The following is a 20,652-nucleotide window of genomic DNA, read 5'->3' as shown; positions in this document are numbered from 1 at the left end:
AAGCAGATGAGTGGTTGTTGTAGTTAGTAGTGGAAGATGGGATTACAAAGGAATTGAAGGGAGTTAGGCTCCCAAATCCCACTGAAATTCCTTGCTTCATTCTCTAATGATCTTTTGAAAAGTCCATGCTGGGCTATTTGGCTATTATTTTATGTATGTATTAATTCAACATTGTACGGGTTGCTCATATGAATGTTAAGGATTTTATTTTTAATGTTGTGGAATGTTGAAATCTAGGACTACCTAATTTTAAAGGTCAACATAACTCCATACATCTCTCATATTCAAACAGAAAGGTAATTGGGTTGACTGTGAAAGAGCTTCTCTAGCAGAGTTCATAACTCCCTTGAACAGTCTATATGCATGTCCATGCACAGCATTCATCTTTGAAAGCACCACATTAACCAAATTTTCTATTGTTTGCACTTCTCGCATATTCATAACTGTACTTTAACGTTCTTATCCAGACTTGGTGAGGCAAATCTCCCCCACTTAAATTATTTACATGTCCAGTAAGAATTATCTAAATGCGGTTATGTTTTAGTAACTCTTCATCCTTCAGAGTTCCTTTTCTCAATACAAGGAATCACACATTTTACAGCAGGATTTTTTTTCATTGTATTGTGTTGTTGTTGTTTTCTTTTTACCTTATCCTGGCCTCATAGTTTTTGTTAGAATTTGCCTGAGTTATTCCTCTTAACACAGTGACTAGGCATGGACAAATTCTGCCAAAAAAGTGAATTCTTGAGGAGGGGGTGGGAGTAGTTGGGATAGCTTTTCTAACATGACCAGAGAGGAAACTACCAGACTGACTGGCAGAACAATATAACTGCTCTATTAGCTTTTTTAAAAAAATCCACTGTTTGTTTTACCATTATATATCTGTTTTCTATATTTTTCTAACCAATAGTGATGAAGTTGGAAACCACTTTACAGTCTCTGACGGTAGGTTTCCATAAATCCTTGTGTCCGATATAATTTCCTCCTTCCTGTTGGTAAGAAGTAGATCTAAGAAGACTTCTCCTCTGATTAGATTATCTCTTTGCTGATTTATGAATGTTTCTTCTAAATAAATTAGGAAACTTTTTGATGTTGAGCAACATTTGTCCCCCACCAAATAGCTTGGTAATTAAAGTTCAGTAGAGATGATAGAACTGTTGTAAAAATAAATATTAATCCTTGAAGTTGGTATGTTACTTAAATGTTGTAGGACCAGCCCATAATATTCCACTCTTGCTCTGATATAGATTTATACAATTGTTGCCTTGCAAGCTTGGACATCAGTATCCCCCATCTCTAAGTATTCAAATAACATCAGTTAGGCCATGCAAAATTGGCTTACAAATCATGAAATTCTTTACAATAACTTTTTTTTTAATTCTTTCTGGTTTTTGAGCCACTTGAGGTAATATTTTCCAGCATTTTTCTGCTACCATAAGGACTATAAAGCTACTTTTAAAAAGATATCTGAGAATTGCAAGTGTCATGGCATATATGAGATTCACAGTAAAAAACCCAGGACGTGGTACCTCTCAGTCTTTTTTTTTTTTTTTTCAGATAATTAAACAAGATTATCACTCTGATCACTCAGTAAGTAGAGGTGCTAAATAAATTCTTGAGTCTATGGGTAGATTTACACATGGATCCAACCTGCCAACATGGCCCCATTGATGCCATCTGTAACTAGTTGAAGAATCAGCACCTAAATCTGTACCTTTAGCATCAGAAGCAACTGTACAGGTAACTGACCCTAAAGACAATATATACCTAGGCACTGATTAAATGGGTAAAACCTAAATTCTCTGTATTCACCAATGCTGATTACAAAGATAATGAGAGAAAAAAATGAACTAATTTGAAGTATTCCACATAGTCCCACAATAGGTTACAGCTGAACCAGAAAGATTAACAATGTTAAACATTGGCCAAAGGTCTGAAAAGGTCTTGATCTTGCAAGCTGCTAAGCATGCTGGCCTTGATCCTCCAAAGGATTAAAATATATGAGTTATCTAATGGATTTCTATTAATCTATTCTAGCACTTAAATGTAACTAGATGCTTACATGCTTTGCAGGATTGGTTTCAGAGTATGCAGTGTCTTGCATGATGGAGCTCATGAAAGAAAATTCACTTTACAGGCAACTATGAGGACACTGTAAATCTTTCGTAATGCCTTTTTCTGTATTGTGATGTATAGAAAATCTGGATTGAACTTTAAACAGCTTTTTCCTCAGCTAAAATGTGTAAATTATGAACTGGATGGTTATTAGACAAATCATCTGCAGACAAAGGGATTTTTTTAATAAAAGAATTATTATAGCCTGGTTCAAATTATTTTGGAATCGTCCCAGATCCAAGAGAGCAATTCACAATTCTCAGGATAGCATGACCGAGAAAAGGCAGGCATTCTTTTAACAACCATGTTGGAACTGGATCAAGTAAACATGTAGTTGGCTTTAAACTCTGCACTATCTCAAAAATGTCAGACAAGGATACCTGATAAAATGTTTCTAAAGTATCCAGTTAAAAAAAAAAACATTAAAGATCCTTTGCCTTCACTGATAAACAGTTGTATTTTAACATTGCGACCACATCCAAAAAGCTACACAAATTATTATAACCTGTCTTCAGTGAAATAAAAATGTCCTTGAAAAGTCTCTTGTTTATGCAGCATCTCTGTGGTACAGAAAAACACATTGAGATGATCCTGTACCACATGTCTCTTCTTTTGCTATGTCCAAGGTCTTAAAATATTCCAACATTCCTGATTTCCTTGCTTCAGCAAAAGTTTGTAGGCTTGTTGGTCTCCTTAAATTGAAGGTTGTAATGTTTTTCTTTAAAAACGCTCTTGAAGGATATTCAGAGAAGAATACTGACGGACATGCAACCTGACATGAGTATCTAGGGACCATCGAGTCCAATCTATCATTTTCAGATATATGAAAAGTATGAACACCAAAAAGTGGGGGCTAGCGGGAGGGTACATATTAACACCATTCCATTCTGAAATAACCATCTATCTGCATCAGAGTTCTATACAGTAGCTTTCATGCAAAATCAATAGCAAAAATTAATGTTCCTATCCCTAGTGTGAGCTGAATACTACATGTTTTATATTGCAAATCAAAACCATTAGTGGTCCACTAACACCATTGGTCCAGTTTCAAAGCCCTTTGAGGTTTAAAGAAAAACTCTTATTCATTTCTGTGGGTTTTGGGAGTGAGCCCATATCTGAACGGTTTTTGAATAACTCAACTAATGAGGCCAGTTTGGAAAAGCAAAGGAAATTATTTGAGAGTACAGTACTAAAGAGAACACATCATGGTTTGTCTCCTGTAGTAAAAGATGAGAGATGACAGAGTCTTCTAAGTGTATAGTCCTTAGTTCATCATCATATCATGTAATTTGGCTCTTGCTTGTGAGCGGAGCACAGCTGTCAGACATTTATTCTTTACTTTGATATGAAACAAACAAGAACTCTTGCCGTGGGGAGAGAATGTGATAGAGGAATCAATCTTCTTCACTAATGGGTAGGGAAATTTTTAAAAAGTGGGCAAAACCAAGCAAAACTAACTACTTTGAAAATTGCAAAATAAACACAAGATTGGAAAGCAAAAACGATTAAATGGTTAAACAAAAATTCTGTGAATATTAGATTGAATATTTACATAAATTCCCTGTGACTTTTTTAGCAATAGATTTGTGTTTCCTGTCCACAAATCTTTATTGTGCAAGGTGTTTGGCAAAAGAAAGTGAATTAAAAAGTCACATTTAAACCCTAAATTCTGGGTCATACCTGGTTTTTCTTTTAATTAAATTTTATTTTATTTACTCCATATTGTGAATATTCAGACTGTACTGGGTTACTCAGTTGACATTGGGCAAGTAAATCATAAGGCATCATCTAGATCAGGAGTCAGCAACCTATGTCCCATTATGGTTGAGTATGGAACCAAATATGGCTCTTTTGTCATTCCTAAAACACAGACATCTTTTTAAATTAAAATAAAATATTAAAAATTTTAAAAAAGCATAATTACTCCTGTAGCTTGAATGCATGCATGAATCTAAATTTGACCAGAAATGTGTGAAAAGATATAATAAAAGTCTCAATAAAAAAGTCTGGGTACGTCTACACTACAGCACTAGTTCGAACTAAGCTAGTTCGAACTAACGCATCTAGAACTAAAAACTAGTTCGAACTAGCGTTTTGCTAGTTCGAACTAGTAAGTCCACATTGAGTGGACTCTGAACAGGGCTTAATGATGGCCGGAAGCAGTGCCGGCAGGGCATAAAAGGAGGACTTAGAGCATGGAGATACTGTCTCAGGCTAGCCGAGGGCTGCGCTTAAAGGGTCCCGACCCCCACCCCGGACACACAGTTCTAAGGGGTGCCCCGCTTGCAAAGAAGTTCTGGCTTGGAGTGCCCTGAGTGCCCACACTGGGCACATCACACCACTCGGCCATCAGCCCGGCTGCACTTGCCGCAGGCTGCCATCTGGGGAGAGGGAGTAATTGGGGGGCTGCAGGAGAGCTTCCACCCCCAGAAGCCCGCAGAGCCAGCCCAGTCCTCCCCATCGGGGGCTCGTACCCCATTCCTCCCTCACCTCCTTCCACTTGCCCTTCCCTAGCCCCCCTTCTTATTGATGTACAAAATAAAGATAACGTTTCTTCCAACATTGACTCTGTCTTTATTGAAAAAAACTGGGGGAGACTGGGAAAAGGAGGTGGGAGAGGGGAAGAGAAAGGCTGGGAGAGGGGAGGGCAACTAACATGATCAGGGGTTGGGAACAGGTCCCAGATGAAGAGAGGCTACAGAGACTGGGACTGTTCAGCTTAGAAAAGAGGAGCCGGAGGGGGGACAGGATAGAGGTCTCTAAAAGCAGGGGTTGGGTGGAGAGGGTGCATTCAGAAAAGTTCTTCATGAGTTCCCATAAAGAAGGACTAGAGGACACCAAAGGAAAGGACTGGGTAGCAGGCTTGAAACTAGTAAGAGAAAGTTGTTGTTCTTGACAAAGCAAATAGTTAACCTGTGGAACTCCTTGCTGCAGGAGGCTGTGAAGGCTACAACTAGAACAGAGTTGAAAGGGAAGTGAGATCAAGTCATGGAGGTTGGGTCCATGGAGTCCTATTAGCCAGAGGGTAGGAGTGGTGTCCCTGCCCAAAGTTTGTGGAAGGCTGGAGAGGGATGGCACGAGACAAATGGCTTGGTCATTGTCTTCGGTCCATCCCCTCCAGGGTCCCTAGGGTTGGCCGCTGTTGGCAGACAGGCTACTGGGCTAGATGGACCTTTGGTCTGACCCAGGACGGCCATTGTAAGCTCAGGGCTCAGTGTCGGGGGTCTCAGTGGACCCCCTTGATTTTCATGCACACCTGGTCCTGGGTGGCCAGGCTGGCAGCTCTCCTGCCCTAGCCGGCCACTTTCCTGTGCCTAGTGCGGAGATCGTGGACGAGGTCCACGATGTCCGCACTAGCCCAGGAAGGTGCCCGCCTCTTGCGGTCCAGGGCAAGCTCCCGGGAGCCGCCAGCCTGGTCCCGGCAAGAGGGGGTGGGCTGGGGGGCATCGGGTGGGTGGCTCTGTGCCATGCCAGGTGCAGGGTCTGCTAGCTGGGTGCTGGCAGGCTTGCACCTGGCACGGGCACCGTAGCCAGCCCGTGCCCCTTTAAGGGGTCCGGGGCCGGGAGGGGGGCATAGAGTTTCCCTGGTGTTGGCCAGAGTGGCCACCAGGGAAACCTGGGGAGGGCTAGCCTCCCACTAGTTCGAACTAAAGGGCTACACAGCCCTTAGTTCGAACTAGCTAGTTCGAACTAGGCGTTAGTCCTCGTAAAATGAGGTTTACCTAGTTCGAACTAAGCGCTCCGCTAGTTCGATTCAAATTCGAACTAGCGAAGCGCTAGTGTAGCGCATAGGAAAGTTAGTTCGAACTAACGTCCGTTAGTTCGAACTAACTTTCTAGTGTAGACATACCCTCTGATATTACAATGTTTCATTTATGCTATTATTAATCAGCATGTAAATTATCAATAATATTAAGTTGTATATTTTCAGTCATGCAAATGGGCATTCTTATACAGATCTTTGTTGACCACTTGTTCTGAATTTTGATGTGGTTTGGCTCTTTGGTTTGAAAAGGTTAACAACCCCTGATCTAGAGCATCCCTGATAGATGCCTATCTAACCTGCTCTTAAATATCTCCACTGATAGAGATTCCACAACCTCCTGATGCTATTTATTCCAGTGTTTAACCATTCTCATAGTTGGGAAGTTTTTCCTAATGTCCAACCTAAACCTCCCGTGTTGTAATTTAAGCCCATTGCTTCTTGTCCTAAGCTACCTAAGCCAAGCTATGTACTGAGAGAAAAATATGTTTACAGTCTGAAAACATGGTTAGATACACAGAATGACTCCCATGGGAATTCTAAGGATTACTCACCGCTTTATATGATCTGATTTCTTGAAAATGACAGCTGAATAGAAACAATGTTGTACTCAGCACTGAGCACATATGATTTTACAGCTTGCAAGCTGCTATGAAAGAATCAACAGTAGGAGAGGTCCATCTTTACTTAATTTATACATTTTATTCAACCAAAGGGAACTGTTTTTTTTTCTTTTCTGGGAGTAGAATGCAGTGACTATTCTTCAATAACTTTGCACACATGCTCCTCTAGATACATGATGGCGGAAGGTTTCTCATCTTTGTGCCATCTTTTAATCATAAATTTTCTATGAATCATGGAATGTTTGAATGTAAAGACTCACAGAATCAACATCTGCTGTGTAAAATGATACAGCTGAAGAAAACCTAATGCAGACAGCTTAATTGTACCAAGAGAGTAAAGAGCACATAGAAAATCTATATATACTATGCTAAGCCATGTATATATCTTCCTCATGAGCAAGGCTCCCTACTCCATTCCTTCCCGTTTGCATTTCCTGTATACCCCTGAATAAAATTTTACCTTATACATTCTTCAAATTGTGAACACCAAGGAAACAATAACACGTGACAAATTATACAACTGCCTGTTGGGGTAAATGTATTGTTAATATTTGTATAGCACATGGGCACTCCCACATGCTAATGTTATATTCCAGTCGTATTTGGAGCTCCCCCACCCCAATGAAATCTTGACCCTACTGAACTAGGATCCTACCCCAGTGAAATTAATTAAAGTTAGGAGCCTAACCACTTTTGAGGACCCTATGGTGCATCTACACAGCACCTTTACCTCAAAATAAGCTACTCAATTTGCACTATGAGGTACTTTACAAGGTAATTTTGAAATAAAGCACTCTTCTGATAAGGCCCTTAACCCTTATGGAATGAGGATTACAGGGAATAGCGCGCCTGTTATTTCAAAATACATTTCAAAGTAACAGGTGCATTTAAAGACATGGAATTGTTATTACAGGATATTTTCAGTATCCTGAAATAGCTATGCTGTCTAGATGTATCTTAAGTGACTTTCCAAAATTACACAGAGAACCCAGAGCAGTACCAGGAACCGAATGCATATTTCCAGATACCCATTCTACTGCCTTAGCAACAAATTCATCATTCTTCTTCTGAACCAGCCATAGAACCTTCATCAAACTTCAGCTAACCTAATTTTCAGGCACACTAAGTCATATTTTGGCCATTCACATGCCTGAGTTACAGCAGATATCCAGATTCTAATTTAAACTCTGTATGTCAACTTTTTCACACAAGAAGCCTTTCATCACTGCAGAAACCACAGAGAGACAACTTTCCAAGCATGGTTTCCAATTTTCTGCACACCATTTTTTGCACTATCATTTCTAAATCTGATACAGGCAGTCCCCGGGTTACGTACAAGATAGGGACTGTAGGTTTGTTCTTAAGTTGAATCTGTATGTAAGTCGGAACTGGCGTCCAGATTCAGCCGCTGCTGAAACTGATCAGTTTCAACAGCGGCTGAATCTGGACGCCAGTTCTGACTTACATACAGATTCAACTTAAGAACCCCAGGCATCCCCAAGTCAGCTGCTGCTGAAACTGATCAGCGGCTGATTCCAGAAAGCCCGGGGCAGGGGCTTCCTGTAGTCAGCCACTGGTCAGTTTCAGCAGCGGCTGACTTGGGGACGCCTGGGGCAGAGCAGCTGGGGTGCTGCTGGGTTGGTCCAGTAGCGCCGCCGCTCCTCGGCGCTACTGGACCAACCCAGCAGCACCCAAGCTGCTCTGCCCCAGGCGTCCTGATTCAGCCGCTGCTGAATCTGACCAGCAGTGGCTGAATCAGGACACCTGGGGCAGAACAGCTGGGGTGCTGCCCGGTTGGTCCAGTAGCGCCCAGAGTGGCGCTACGGGACCAACTGGCAGCACCCCAGCTGCTGTACCACAGGTGTCCGGAGCAAAGCCACGGAGCACGGGGGCAGCGGGACAGCCCTGACGCGCCGTGGCTGTCCTGCTGCCCTCGGGCTCCGTGGCTTTGCTCTGCTTTGCTCCCCATCCCCCTGGTCTGCAGACCAGGGGGACGGGGAGCAAAGCGGCGGAACACGTGGGCAGCGGACAGCCCAGACGTGTCTGGGCTGTCCGCTGCCCGCGTGCTCCGCGGCTTGGCTCTGCTTTGCCCCCCCCCCCCGTCCCCCTGGTCTGCAGACCAGGGGAAAGGGGGGGGGCAAAGCAGAGCCAAACAGAGCCAAGCCGCGGAGCGCGCGATCAGCTGACAGCCCAGACGCGTCTGGACTGTCAGCTGGCCGGGCGCTCCGCGGCTTGGCTCTGCTTTGCCCCCCCCCCGTCCCCCTGGTCTGCAGACCAGGGGGAGGGGGGGCAAAGCAGAGCCAAGCCTCGGAGCGCATGGGCAGCGGACAGCCCTGTCCGCTGCCCACGTGTTCCACCGCTTTGCTTCCTCTCCCTGGTCTGCTGGAGACCAGGGAGAGGAATGGCCCCATTCGTAACTGCGGATCCGACATAAGTCGGATCCGCATAACTCGGGGACTGCCTGTATAAGAATTTGCACCCACAAATGTCACTTATTCATGAAGATAATTTAGACAAGTTTGGAATGTCCGTATCCTATTCTTTGTGTATCTAGACTTAGAGGATGAGATAAATGTTTGGCTCCGAGTTATAAGAATTCATGTTTATAAATTCACAGATATGCTGTATAAATGCCTTCTAGATTAGGGCTACTCAACTTTGAAAGCTCTGGGGGCCACAATGATATTCACAGCACATGCCGAGGGCCACAATTTAAGTGTGGTTGCATATACGTGCAAATATATATGCAAATATATGCAAATAGAGTCTTTCACAATGACAGGTATGAATACAAAGATTAAGGCAGGACTACACAACATGCTGGCCCCATGTAAGTCAGTTCTGCTGATATTAATAAAATGCAAATTTACCTGGTTTCCACCCATATGATTGCATTTTTAATGAGCAACTTAACTACTAAAACACATATCAACAGAAGACCATTATATTGCCTCCTTTTTTGCTTTGGATCCCATTCGTGGGCCGCATGTTGAGCCCTGTGTAAATCCAAACTGCACCGCAGGCTGCAAACAAACAGGCTGTGGGTTGCATGTGGCCCACAGGCCACATGTTGAGTATCCTTGTTCTAGATGATATATATCAAAGTTTCCAAACTGCTATATTCATACCACAGATGTATAGATATGCATTATGGTCAGGGATGCTGACAAGTGAGCAAAAGAGTCAACTGTCCTGTATCCTGAATCATCTGGTGAGTAATTCAAAAGGGCCTGGGCCTCTTGGTTGCCACCACCACTTCTGTGATAGTGGCAGCAGCTGGAGCCTCAGGCACTTTGAATAGCCTCTGGAGTCCCAGGTGATGCGCTTTGTGTGGTGCTGAAGGGTTGGTGGGGGAGGTTGTTCCTTCTGCCCATGGCCCCACCCCTTCTGGGAGCATGGAGTCAGACCCCCCACTCCCACACTGCCCAGGGCCCCAGCAATTCTGTTGCCTTCTGCCCCCTGACTAATGACTATTTATTATGGGACAGTATTATCCATAGCCCACTGAAGTCAGTGGCAAGAGCTAAGTACTATGATCAAGCTGCAGATTCCTATGGATGTGGGGGGAGTAATGTGGAAGGATAAAAGGTCACTAGAGACAAAAAGAAAGGAAAACCCCAAGTCCTTTGAGAAACTAGACTTGGAAGCTGCTGTAGAAAGTTTGTGACGACCTCAGGAATTAGAACTATGTTGTGGTTGAGCTGGCTTCCGTTGACTGTTAATCTTTAGCAAAACCTGCGGAGAGTAGAAGGCACATAAAATCCTATATAACTGGCACTACTGGGGCAGAAGGAGAAGTAGTGTTAGAGAAAGGTGTGTTGATGAAGGCATTCTAGGAAAAGAGAGTTTCAGGTAGAAGAGAACTGATAGAGTGAGGAGAAGCAACGTCTTGAGAAGGAAGTACTTAATTCAGGTCATTAAGCATGCAGGATGGGTTCTGTTTCCTTACAGAGATGTTAGACTTACAGACAAGGAAAGATTCTGATCAGCTACTATGGATAACTGATGGGGAAATGGGACTGAAAGCAACTGGATGTGAATTCAGGTGAAATAAAGATCTGCTACATCTGTCTTCCTTTTCACTGTCATTTTCTTGGTGGTCAGATCCTCTTGGTCCCACAGAGAGAACCTGGTGACACTACCATTAAATTGAGATGCCTTGGGCTCACACCCAGTTTTGGAATCACTTTACTAATGTCTGAAATATAATACTGCTGCTTGCAAGAAACATGGCTATTGTTTAACAGCACACAACAATAGCTGTGGGCAGGTAATGAAAAAATAACAGTACCAGTTGAAACAGCTAAATATACTTGTGCTGATCTAATGTTAAACTTTGCTATTATCACTGGACATACAGTTTTTTGCTACAGTGAGTTTTTCTAGTGGTATTACTTTGTGCAGCATTAGATGTTATACAGAGGTGTTAAGGATCCTGATTCAAGACCAGCTATATCTTGCTTCTTTTTATGTACTGCTTGCCAGTTTTTTTTGTTTTGTTTTTATATAACATTATGTTAGGTTGGGATTGTGTCGTTACATGTGCTGAAGAATACAGGTTAATTTTTAAACCCATCTCAGATAATTATCAATCCCACAAGTTCTGTCCAAGTAAATCAGAGTTGGAGTTAGTCATTTATTCATCAGCTCCTTTTATTTTATTGTACAAGCTACAAATACCCAGAACATACACTCTGGTTAGCTTGAAGTCTTACATCACTTCCTAATCTCAACCCTAAAGGATACATCCTTATGCAGAGTTAATTTAGGTTAGCCTAGCCAGGGACTTAGTGCTACCGAGCTCTGGGATATGCTTGGAGCTGAGTTGCTATGGGATATGCTTAGAGATTCTTTTCTAGTGAATGTTGAGATAATTTGTCTGTCATCCATCTCCTTCCCACAATTTGCCCTGTGTGTTTAGAAGGAAAGTAGCACTCAAATGATTCAGCTTGCAACATATCCTTACTGCAAACTGCAATGGTTAATAGCCAGAATGAAAGTGGCACCTTGGTTTTAACTCCATCCCCATACAGGTCAGCTACCTTGCATTGAAAGCACCAACCTCAGGTGAGAGGGGTGTGGACAGCAGAGGGATTATAGCCAACACCTGAGTAAAAGCCCAAATTAACTCTGCAGTGAAGACACACCCAAAGTCACAGATGAGTAGCACTACTGGCCACACTGGTGAGTCACAGTTTAGCAATTTCAGTTTATATAATGTGACTCATATAATAGCCCCAAGAGAAACTAGGGGTGCATCTAGACTGTTGCTGGTGTCATCTGAGGCCAGGTAGGCAACAACAGATGAGTGCCCTCATTCTCCCCTTATGAGAATGGGCAGGATGCAAACCAGGGACTGCGCATGTGGGCCTTGCTGTCCACGGATCATGCAGCAACCTGTGCATGTGCAAGCATGTGCTGTGCCACCCCTGGCCATTTTGACCCAGCTGGCTGCCACACAGGGGCCTTACCCTGTTAGCCACACACGTGTGTGAAGATGAATTACATTCTCCTGACTCTGGGGTGGGACACAGCAGGACGTCCTCCCTCCACAAGGCCACTCTACACAGAGGCAGGGGACATCTCCCCCCCACACACACACACACTTTATACAGCACAGGGGCATGGGTGCGGTCTCAGGGCAGCTCCCACTCCTGGGTATAGCAGGACATTCCGAACATGGCCTCTGTGCAAGCACATCGGTTCTGATGGTGCAGAAAACGGTCATCCTCACCTTGCAGAGGGGGGCTGGGCTTCGCCTACTGTGTTCCAGGAATAACTAACCACTTCTCTTCTTTCTCCACAGCCGCACCAGCTGCACGTGCAGGGTGCACCACCCTGTCCAGGACATCCTCCTGCACCCAAGGGCTCCGCAGGCCCACCCGTGCCGTGGAGGGTACCAGCAGGAGCACCTGGGGGCACTGTGAGCCCTGCACTGCACCCTTGACCACTGGGTGCAGGAAGACCTGCAGGTCTGGCGGGAGCAGCTTGCCCAGGGCTGTGCCATCTGCCAGCACCTACAGACCCTGGTGCAGAGCGTGCTGCCTCCTGCTGCTCCAGTGCATGCTGCCTCCGCAGCTACCGCTCCTCCTCCCACTCCTTCTCACCCTCCACACCCTCCACCCTCTCCCTACCCTCCCCATCCCCCCAGGGACACCAAGGCCTCCACACCCACGGTGCTGGGAGACAGTTGGCTCGGCGAGACCCCCAACCTTGAGCCCTGAGCTTCCCCTCCCCCTTCTTCCCCATGTTCCCCCTTCCAGTTCCCTCCTCCCAGGTTTCCCCCTCCCCTCTCCCACTCTCTCTACTCCCTTCTCCTGCCTCCTTTCCCCAGTCTCACCAGAATTTCATCCCCTCCCCCCCCAGTTTTGTTAAATAAAGAGAGTTTATGTTCATGAAAATATGTGTATTTTATTTGACATCAGGAAGGGGGTTAGGGAGGTGTAAGTGGAAAGATGTGAGGGAGGACTGAAGCACAAGCCCCCAGTGGGGCACACCAGGGAGACTGTTAGTGCTCCTCAGAGTGGAAGCTCTCCCACAGGGTCTTCTGGATACTGACAGCCCACTATGGACTTCCTGGATGTCAGACTGCAGAAAGTGCAGCCAGGTTTGCAGCAATGCATCCAAGGGTACGTCTACACTATAGTGTTAATTCAAGTTAACTTAATTCAAAATAGTTAATTCGAATTAAGCTAATACAAATTAACGCATCTACACACAAAACCTATTTCGAAATAGCGTTTTGCTATTTTGAAATAGCGCGTCCTCACTGAGTGGACCCTGAACCGAAATTAAGACTGGCCGGAACCAGTGACGGTAGGGCATCAGGTTAGGACTTAGTGTGTGGGGCTGCTGCCTTAGGCTAACTGAGCTCCATGCTCAAAGGGACCCTACGTCCACCCCGGATAGACAGTTCTCAGGGTTCTCCACTTGCTTATCTATCTCGATGAGGGACAGCAAAGCAGTCCTGGCTTGCAGTGCCTTGAGTGCCCGCACTCGGAACACCACAGCACTCGGCCACATGGAGCTAGAGCTGCCCCTGGGCACGCCGGTGCATCTTGTGGGGTCGTTGCCATCAGCCTGGCTGCACTGTCTATCGGGGAGCTGTCAGGATTCAGGAGGTCCTGCGGGACAGCATCCACCCCAAGGAGCCCTCAGAGCCACCCCGGTCCTTCTCACCAGGGGCTCGTGCCCCATTCCTCACTCACGTCCTTCTGCTTACCCTTCCCTAGCCCCCCTTCCTGATTTCAAACAAAAGACACGTATGTTCAAAAATAGAAACTGGGTTTATTGAACAAAACTGGGTGGGGAGGGAGATGAACCTCTGGGGAGACTGGGAAAAGGAGGTGGGAGAGGGGAAGAGGGAGGATGGGAGAGGGGAGGGGGAAACCTGGGAGCAGGGAGCTGGAAGGGGGAAGCAAGGGGGAAAAGAGGGAGGGGAAGCTCAGGGCCCAGGTTGGGGGTCTCACCAGACCAACTTGATTTTCATGCAAACTTGATCCTGGGTTCGCATGTGACCTTTGTTGGCCAGGCTGGCAGCTATCCTGCCATAGACGGCCGCATTCCTCTGTCTAGTGCGGAGATCATGGACATTGGGGGCATCTCCCCCAAACCTGAATAAGGTCCATGATCTCCATCCTGGACCAGGAAGGCGCACACCTTCTCCGGCCCCTGTCAGGCTCCTAGGAGCTGGCAGACTACTCCTGGGGAGTGGTGGAGGGCTGGCTGCCAGTGGGTCATGTTTAGGGCCACTGGGTCAGGGGCCCTGGTGGCCACTTCTGGCTCTGGGCTGGCAGGCTTGGAGCTGGCACAGGCACCGTGGCTAGGGTCTACCCCTTTAATGGCTCTGGGGCTGGAGGAGAGGAGAGTAAGTTTTCCTGGTTGTGACCAGAGTGGCCACCAGGGCTCCCTGAGAAGGGCTGGAGGACCCCTATTTCGATATAAGTGACTACACAGCACTTAATTCGAAATAGCTATTTTGAATTTGGCATTACTCCTTGTAGAATGAGGTTTACCAAATTTGAATTAAGTGCTCCGCTATTTTGAATTAATTTTGAAATAGCACTTTGCATGTATAGACGCTATTAAAGTTAATTCGAAATAACGGCTCCAAGCAGTGTAGACATATCCCAGAGAAGCACCAGAGTGCCCAGGGGCAGCTCCGGCTCCATGTTGCAGAGTGCTGTGGTGTCCCAAGTGAGGGCAACTAGAGCACGCACAGACAAAATGCTTTGATGTCCCTCATCGAGGTAGGCAAGCAAGCAGGAAAAGCTAAGAACCGGCTGTCCGGGGGGAGGGGGGAAAGTTGTCTCTTTAAGCACAGGCCTCAGATAGCCTCAGGCAGCAGCCACACAAAGTAATTCCTGACCTGATGCCCTGCTGAAACTGATCCACTCAGTGGGGATGTGCTATTTTTAAACAGCCAAATGCCATTTCGAAATGCATTTTGTGTGTAGATGCATTATTTCGAAATATCTTATTTCGAAATAAGTATTTCTAAATTAGATATTTTGAAATAACGCTGTAGTGTAGATGTACTTCATGGTGATACCTCTTGGGACCCAATCCTGCACCCTCTGTGGTTAGGACCCAACTGTTCATTCTCTGCTGAGTAGCTCCTTATATACTGGGTTGTCTCAGCAAGCTGTCCTCTCGTTGGCTTCTTAAAGCCATTCCTTGATTGGCCAGGGATCTGCACAAGCACCCTCCAGCCTGCTTTGACTCCTTCCAGGGAGTTTGGGGCAGTCACTCCTCCATATAGACATGGCTACCACTCTGATACTAGTCTTTAAATATGTCATAAAAGCTATTATAAAAAAGATATATCTAGAATTGTGTCTTGCAATCTCTGCTGAAGAGGTGAGTTGCCTATAAAATGAAACATAAATAAATGGAATTACATTCAGTGTGACTATATGATAAATGAATAACACAACTGTAACTTCCAGTCAATAGCTAGAAACAGAGAAGTGCAACCAAAGGTTATAGCTTGCAGACATAAATTTACTCTCTCTGATAAAATGTAATCAGATTCTGCCAGTTTTAACTTTGAAGTCTTCCTGAACCTGTAAGATTACAGGTCTAAACATATCTCTGCTTCTGGTCGACAGGTCTCTTTATTATTTAATTTAAAAAATCAAAAGGAAAGGAAACTAAAGCAAAAATACACAGTAGGAATTTCAATCCTCTTTAACAATTGTACAAAGATATATTTCTAAGCACAGTTAATGGTCTAAAAATATAGAGAGCCACTAAACACCCTCACAATGGGCAATCCATCCCTGGGATATTCCTCTGAAAGGCCATGTACACAAGTAAAGGATTATTTGTCTTTTCCCCTTGTAATGAGTTCTTCACATTTTCTTACAAGTGTGCATAAAATTGGATTGTCATTTGCACTCCTCCTGCCTATAAAAGTGTATTGAATTCAATGTGAAAAAATAGTCCAGGGTTCATGAGACCAGAAAAGCTGTCAAAAGTGTCTGCTGTGTTGTTACTGGGAGCTTGGGCATCATATTTTAACACTGGCTTCCCTCTGAAAAGAAAATCCATCAAGAACGTAAACTTTTCTTAAGACAAAAATTGTGATCTTAGTCTTTCAAGAATGTTAATTTATGTCATTTTCCTCCTTCAGTAAGTTGCAAAGCTAGGGCCAGATTCACATACCCTTGCTCTATAGACCTACTGACCTATTGAAATCAGAGGATCTACTGATGGGCTACATCTACACTGGCATGAAATTCCGAAAATGCTTTTAACGGAAAACTTTTCCGTTAAAAGCATTTTCGGAAAAGCGCATCTAGATTGGCAGGACACTTTTCCGAAAAAGCACTTTTTGCAGAAGCGTCCGTGGCCAATCTAGACGCGGTTTTCCCCAAAAAAGCCCCGATCGCCTTTTTCACGATCGGGGCTTTTTTGCAGAAAACAGTACTATGCTGTTTACACTGGCCCTTTTGCACAAAAGTCTTTCAGAAAAAGACTTTTGCCCAAACGGGAGCAGCATAGTTTTTCTGGAAAAGCACTGATGATTTTACATGAGATCGTTAGTGCTTTTCCGGAAATTCAAGCGGCCAGTGTAGACAGCTGGCAAGTTTTTCCGGAAAAGCAGATGATTTTCTGGAAAAACTTGCCAGTCTAGACACAGCCCATATGGAATATGTTCTGGCCAAGAGATTAAGGGAGTCAGAATCTGGTCCTGAGACAAGAACTGTTCCAGAACTGTTTCAGTTCCTGTGTCTATTGTGACTCCTTAACCCTCACTAGTGTGGAAGAAGTTTCAATTTCAGAATTGTTTGAAATTTTTCAAATGTCTAATTTTTCACATTTTGAAAATTTTTATCGACAACTTAAATTTTGATAAATAAACACTAGAAGCATTTGTCAGCTTTATTTTTGTTGTATTTTACTTTTTGGATATCAAACTGGTCCCATTGCATGTCCCTGGGACACAACACATCACACCAACAACCCTCGGGGATTGTAGCCTTCTCCAGCTGTCAACTAATGGAATCAGTACTTTAGCTCCTGGGGAAGAAGTCTGTGCCATAAAGATTTGGTATTTTAAACCTTCTGATGATGGTCGATGGATAGGCTGTCACACTGTCCATAACAACATTCGTTTTTACCTATTTCCTTTCAAAAGACCCAACCCCAACATATGAACCATAACTTACAACAATTATTTAAGTTGTAAAGTCAATCGTTCAGAAGTTAGGCAATAATAGAAGTGTGCTTGCTCATATAACCTTAATTCAGCCCTTTGGGGTGTATGTATTATGATGGTCTTGTTACGTGATCACACGCTTTTTTCTTTTTCTCCTGCAAGATTCTGCCTCGTTCAATGTATAGGATGGGCTGTGTTGAGAAGATGTGGGCAACTGTAATTCTGGTACTTCCTAGCTTTCTTTTGCTTGACTTTGGCAACCTAAATAATGTTAATGTCATTTTGGGGGGTAGTCTAGAACTGTGTGTGTAGGTAAATCTATCTATCTTTATGTGATAGAGGTACTACCTCCACACTAGTGAGTTGGAGTTGCTATAGACACAGGAAACCACACCACTTCACCCCTTCTAGGCATTCTCCCACTGGAGAGACGATTGAACGCAGCCCAGTCTGGGCTAACCGTGTGGGAGAGGAGGTGAGTGATACAGTCTCTTGTAGAGGAGCTGCTGAGACCCCCAAAGGCCTGATCCATGGTCAAGCCACCACAGACTGAGTGAGACCTTCCAGAGGGTGGCCCTAAAGAACTTCAAGGGGGCCCCCAGGCAGACTAGTAGCACTAGCAGAGGATGTAAAGCCCCAACTTCAAAGAACTGATGGGTTGGGACACCCATCTCATAGGCCATGCAATTTGAGTGATTGTTTCCCTGGGCCTGGATGAAACAGGAAGGCCCCAGTTCCCCTTCCCTAGGCCACTCACTCTTGCCCTTGGGCAACACAGCTGCTGAACCCAAAGCTAGGCAAAGCAGCCTCTGAACCTTGCTATTGGGTGACATAGCAGCTGAATCCCACCACTAGGCAAAGCAGCCACTGCTTCTCACCATTGGGTGACAGAGCTGCCTCATCCCACCAATAGGAAAGATGGCCATTGATTCTCACCATTGGGCTGCACAGTCTGGAGTGTCACCACAAGGGGGTGCTGCTGGCCTTGGACTCAAAACTCTCTTTTACAATTTACTTAGGCCAAAAAAAGAAGAGCATATTTTAATGCAACGTTAAGACTGCATGCTTTACATTATAAAAATGCCAAGGAATGCGAAAGATAGCTTTCTAAGAGCAAACGTCTATGGACCATGGTGCACATCCTGACTGTAGATATAATGACATAAAAGGTTCAAGTTAGCCTGAATCTTCACACATGTGCAAGACAGAGAATAACAACCAGTCCTCCACCAATCAGAAGCCCCCAGCACAGTCATTGGAATCCTTCTGCTGTGTTGTTAGTGCCACCAGCAGCACAATATACTCCAAATAAAGGACACATCCCCAGATCCTTTCTATAACAGCTGGCAGACTGAAACACTCCTAACTGGGCTGTGTGAAGGCCATACATGCTAGACCTCCAAAGAAGAATGTGACAGAGCTGCTTCTCCTTGTCCTCCCTCTGCTGCCTCCAAACTGCTTGTCTCAGAATGTCCTTTGGAACTGTTAGTGGTTCAGTGGCCTTTTCTCAAACCTCAAAAATAAAATAAGCGTCAGGCAGAAAACCAGCCTGGAAATGTTAATGACAAATGGATTTTTTTCCGCAAAGCTGTGAACAAGTGAAATTCGAAGTTACAAGCAGATTTAGCTGGCGTTGCTCATGTCTTTAAGTGAAGTAATTTTTTGGAGGGGCAGGGGAGTTGGACAATAAAAGGGAAATGTACATGCTTTATTCAAATGACTATATTTTTCAAAAATGAAAGGAAAAGAGTTTGTATTAATAAAAGAAGGAAAGTGATTCAAACATTAGATAAGAGCTTGTTGGCAGACAATATTTGCAGTTTTTCTGTCTTTTGCTAGAATAAAAAGGATAGAGGAGTGAGGGCAGGGGGCTGGGAGAGTTGGGGGGCTTAAGGCAGGGAGTGGAGGAATGAGTGCTGGAATGAGTGCATGGGGTGAGGGCTCAGGGCATAGGATTCAGTGTGAGGGGGCTCGGGCCAGGGGGTGGGAATGTGGAAGTCAGGGCAGGGGTGTGGGTGTGGGGGGAGTGGGAATCAGGGCAGGAACTGGGGGCTCAGGGCAAGGGGTGGGGAGAGGAAGAGTGAGGGCAGAGATTGGGAGCTCTATGGAGACCTTAGCGAAGGGGATTGAGTGTGGAGGCAGAGGATACGGGTGCAGGAGTCAGGACAATAGGTGGAAGGTGCAGGACTCATAGCAGGGAGCTCAGGGCAGGGGGCTGGGATGCTGGGGGGGACCTTACTGGCACTGCCGATGGTGATGAGGGTGGTGCTTCACTGGTGGCAGCGTCTCCCAGTGGGCCGGAGCTATGGAGGCCAGCCCCAGTCTCCAGCTTGTCTGGTAGGGAAGGAGGTAGGGGGTCAACAGGCCAGCCCTGGCCTCCAGCCTGTCCAAAGTGTGGGAATCAGAGCTCCAGAGTCTGGCCCTGGCCTCCAGCAGCACCTCCTCTCCCCCATCAACCTGCAGCTGTTCCAAGAGCAGCAAAGCTTTGGGGCCTGGCCTCCAGCTGCCCCCCTGCCCTGCAGCTGGTCCAAGGGGGGGTAGGTTACCTAGGGAGGTGGTGGAATCTCCATCTCTAGAGGTGTTTAAGTCTCGGCTTGACAAAGCCCTGGCTGGGATGATTTAGTTGGGATTGGTCCTGCTTTGGGCAGGAGGCTGGACTTGATGACCTCCTGAGGTCTCTTCCAGCTCTAGGATTCTATGATTCTATGACTCTGAGGTTTTGCCTCAGCCTCCAGCTGCCTCCCCTTCCTGCAGCTGGTCCTGGGGTTGAGAGCAGGGCTGTGGAATCCAGTCCTAGTCTACAGCTGTCCCCTCTCCCACTCAGCAGCTGGTCCAGGATCAGGCTGAAGTTCCCAGCCTGGTGTCCCTTGAACACAGGATGGACTGGGGTGCCCAGCCTGGGGGAAAAATGGTTTCCCCTCTCCCCAATCCAGCACTGTTTGGGGCAGGGAGGCCACTTACCTGGTCTGGTGGCTGGTCGCTCTCCTGCTAGTGCTGCTGTCTCCAGTAGAGAGATAGATATATAGATAGTGAGAATCATTTGTTAACTTTATCTGCATCTGCTACCACTTCTGGATTCTGGATCAGAGAACCAAATTCTCCTCTTGAAAGTTAGCATGCAGTTCTCTTTGAGCCATAGTCTCCTAAAGACTTACTCTTATGCAGAAGTTGGCACACAGGCTGACCTTTCTTCCCTTCCCCCAAGGAAAAGACAGTCACTTGAAATGATTAAGTTATTAAGACTTTGATAAAGCTATTAAGCATTTTATAACAAAAAATCAAGTGGCTTGAACTGATTACATTCCATCAAACTACATGAAGTAAATAAATATATCTCATCTATAGATAAAATTAAACTGAACAAAGTCATGAAAATATACTGCGTACATTTTAGTCTTCAAATCCTGGAGATATAGGAGTATATTTCCTCTTAATGTTAATTGCTTGAAAAGTAGTAATCATGTAATAACCAACTACAGGTTTTGCAC

The sequence above is a fragment of the Pelodiscus sinensis genome, chromosome 3, assembly GCF_049634645.1.
Source record: "Pelodiscus sinensis isolate JC-2024 chromosome 3, ASM4963464v1, whole genome shotgun sequence".
Classification (NCBI taxonomy): domain Eukaryota; kingdom Metazoa; phylum Chordata; order Testudines; family Trionychidae; genus Pelodiscus; species Pelodiscus sinensis.
This window is presented reverse-complemented; position numbering follows the sequence as displayed.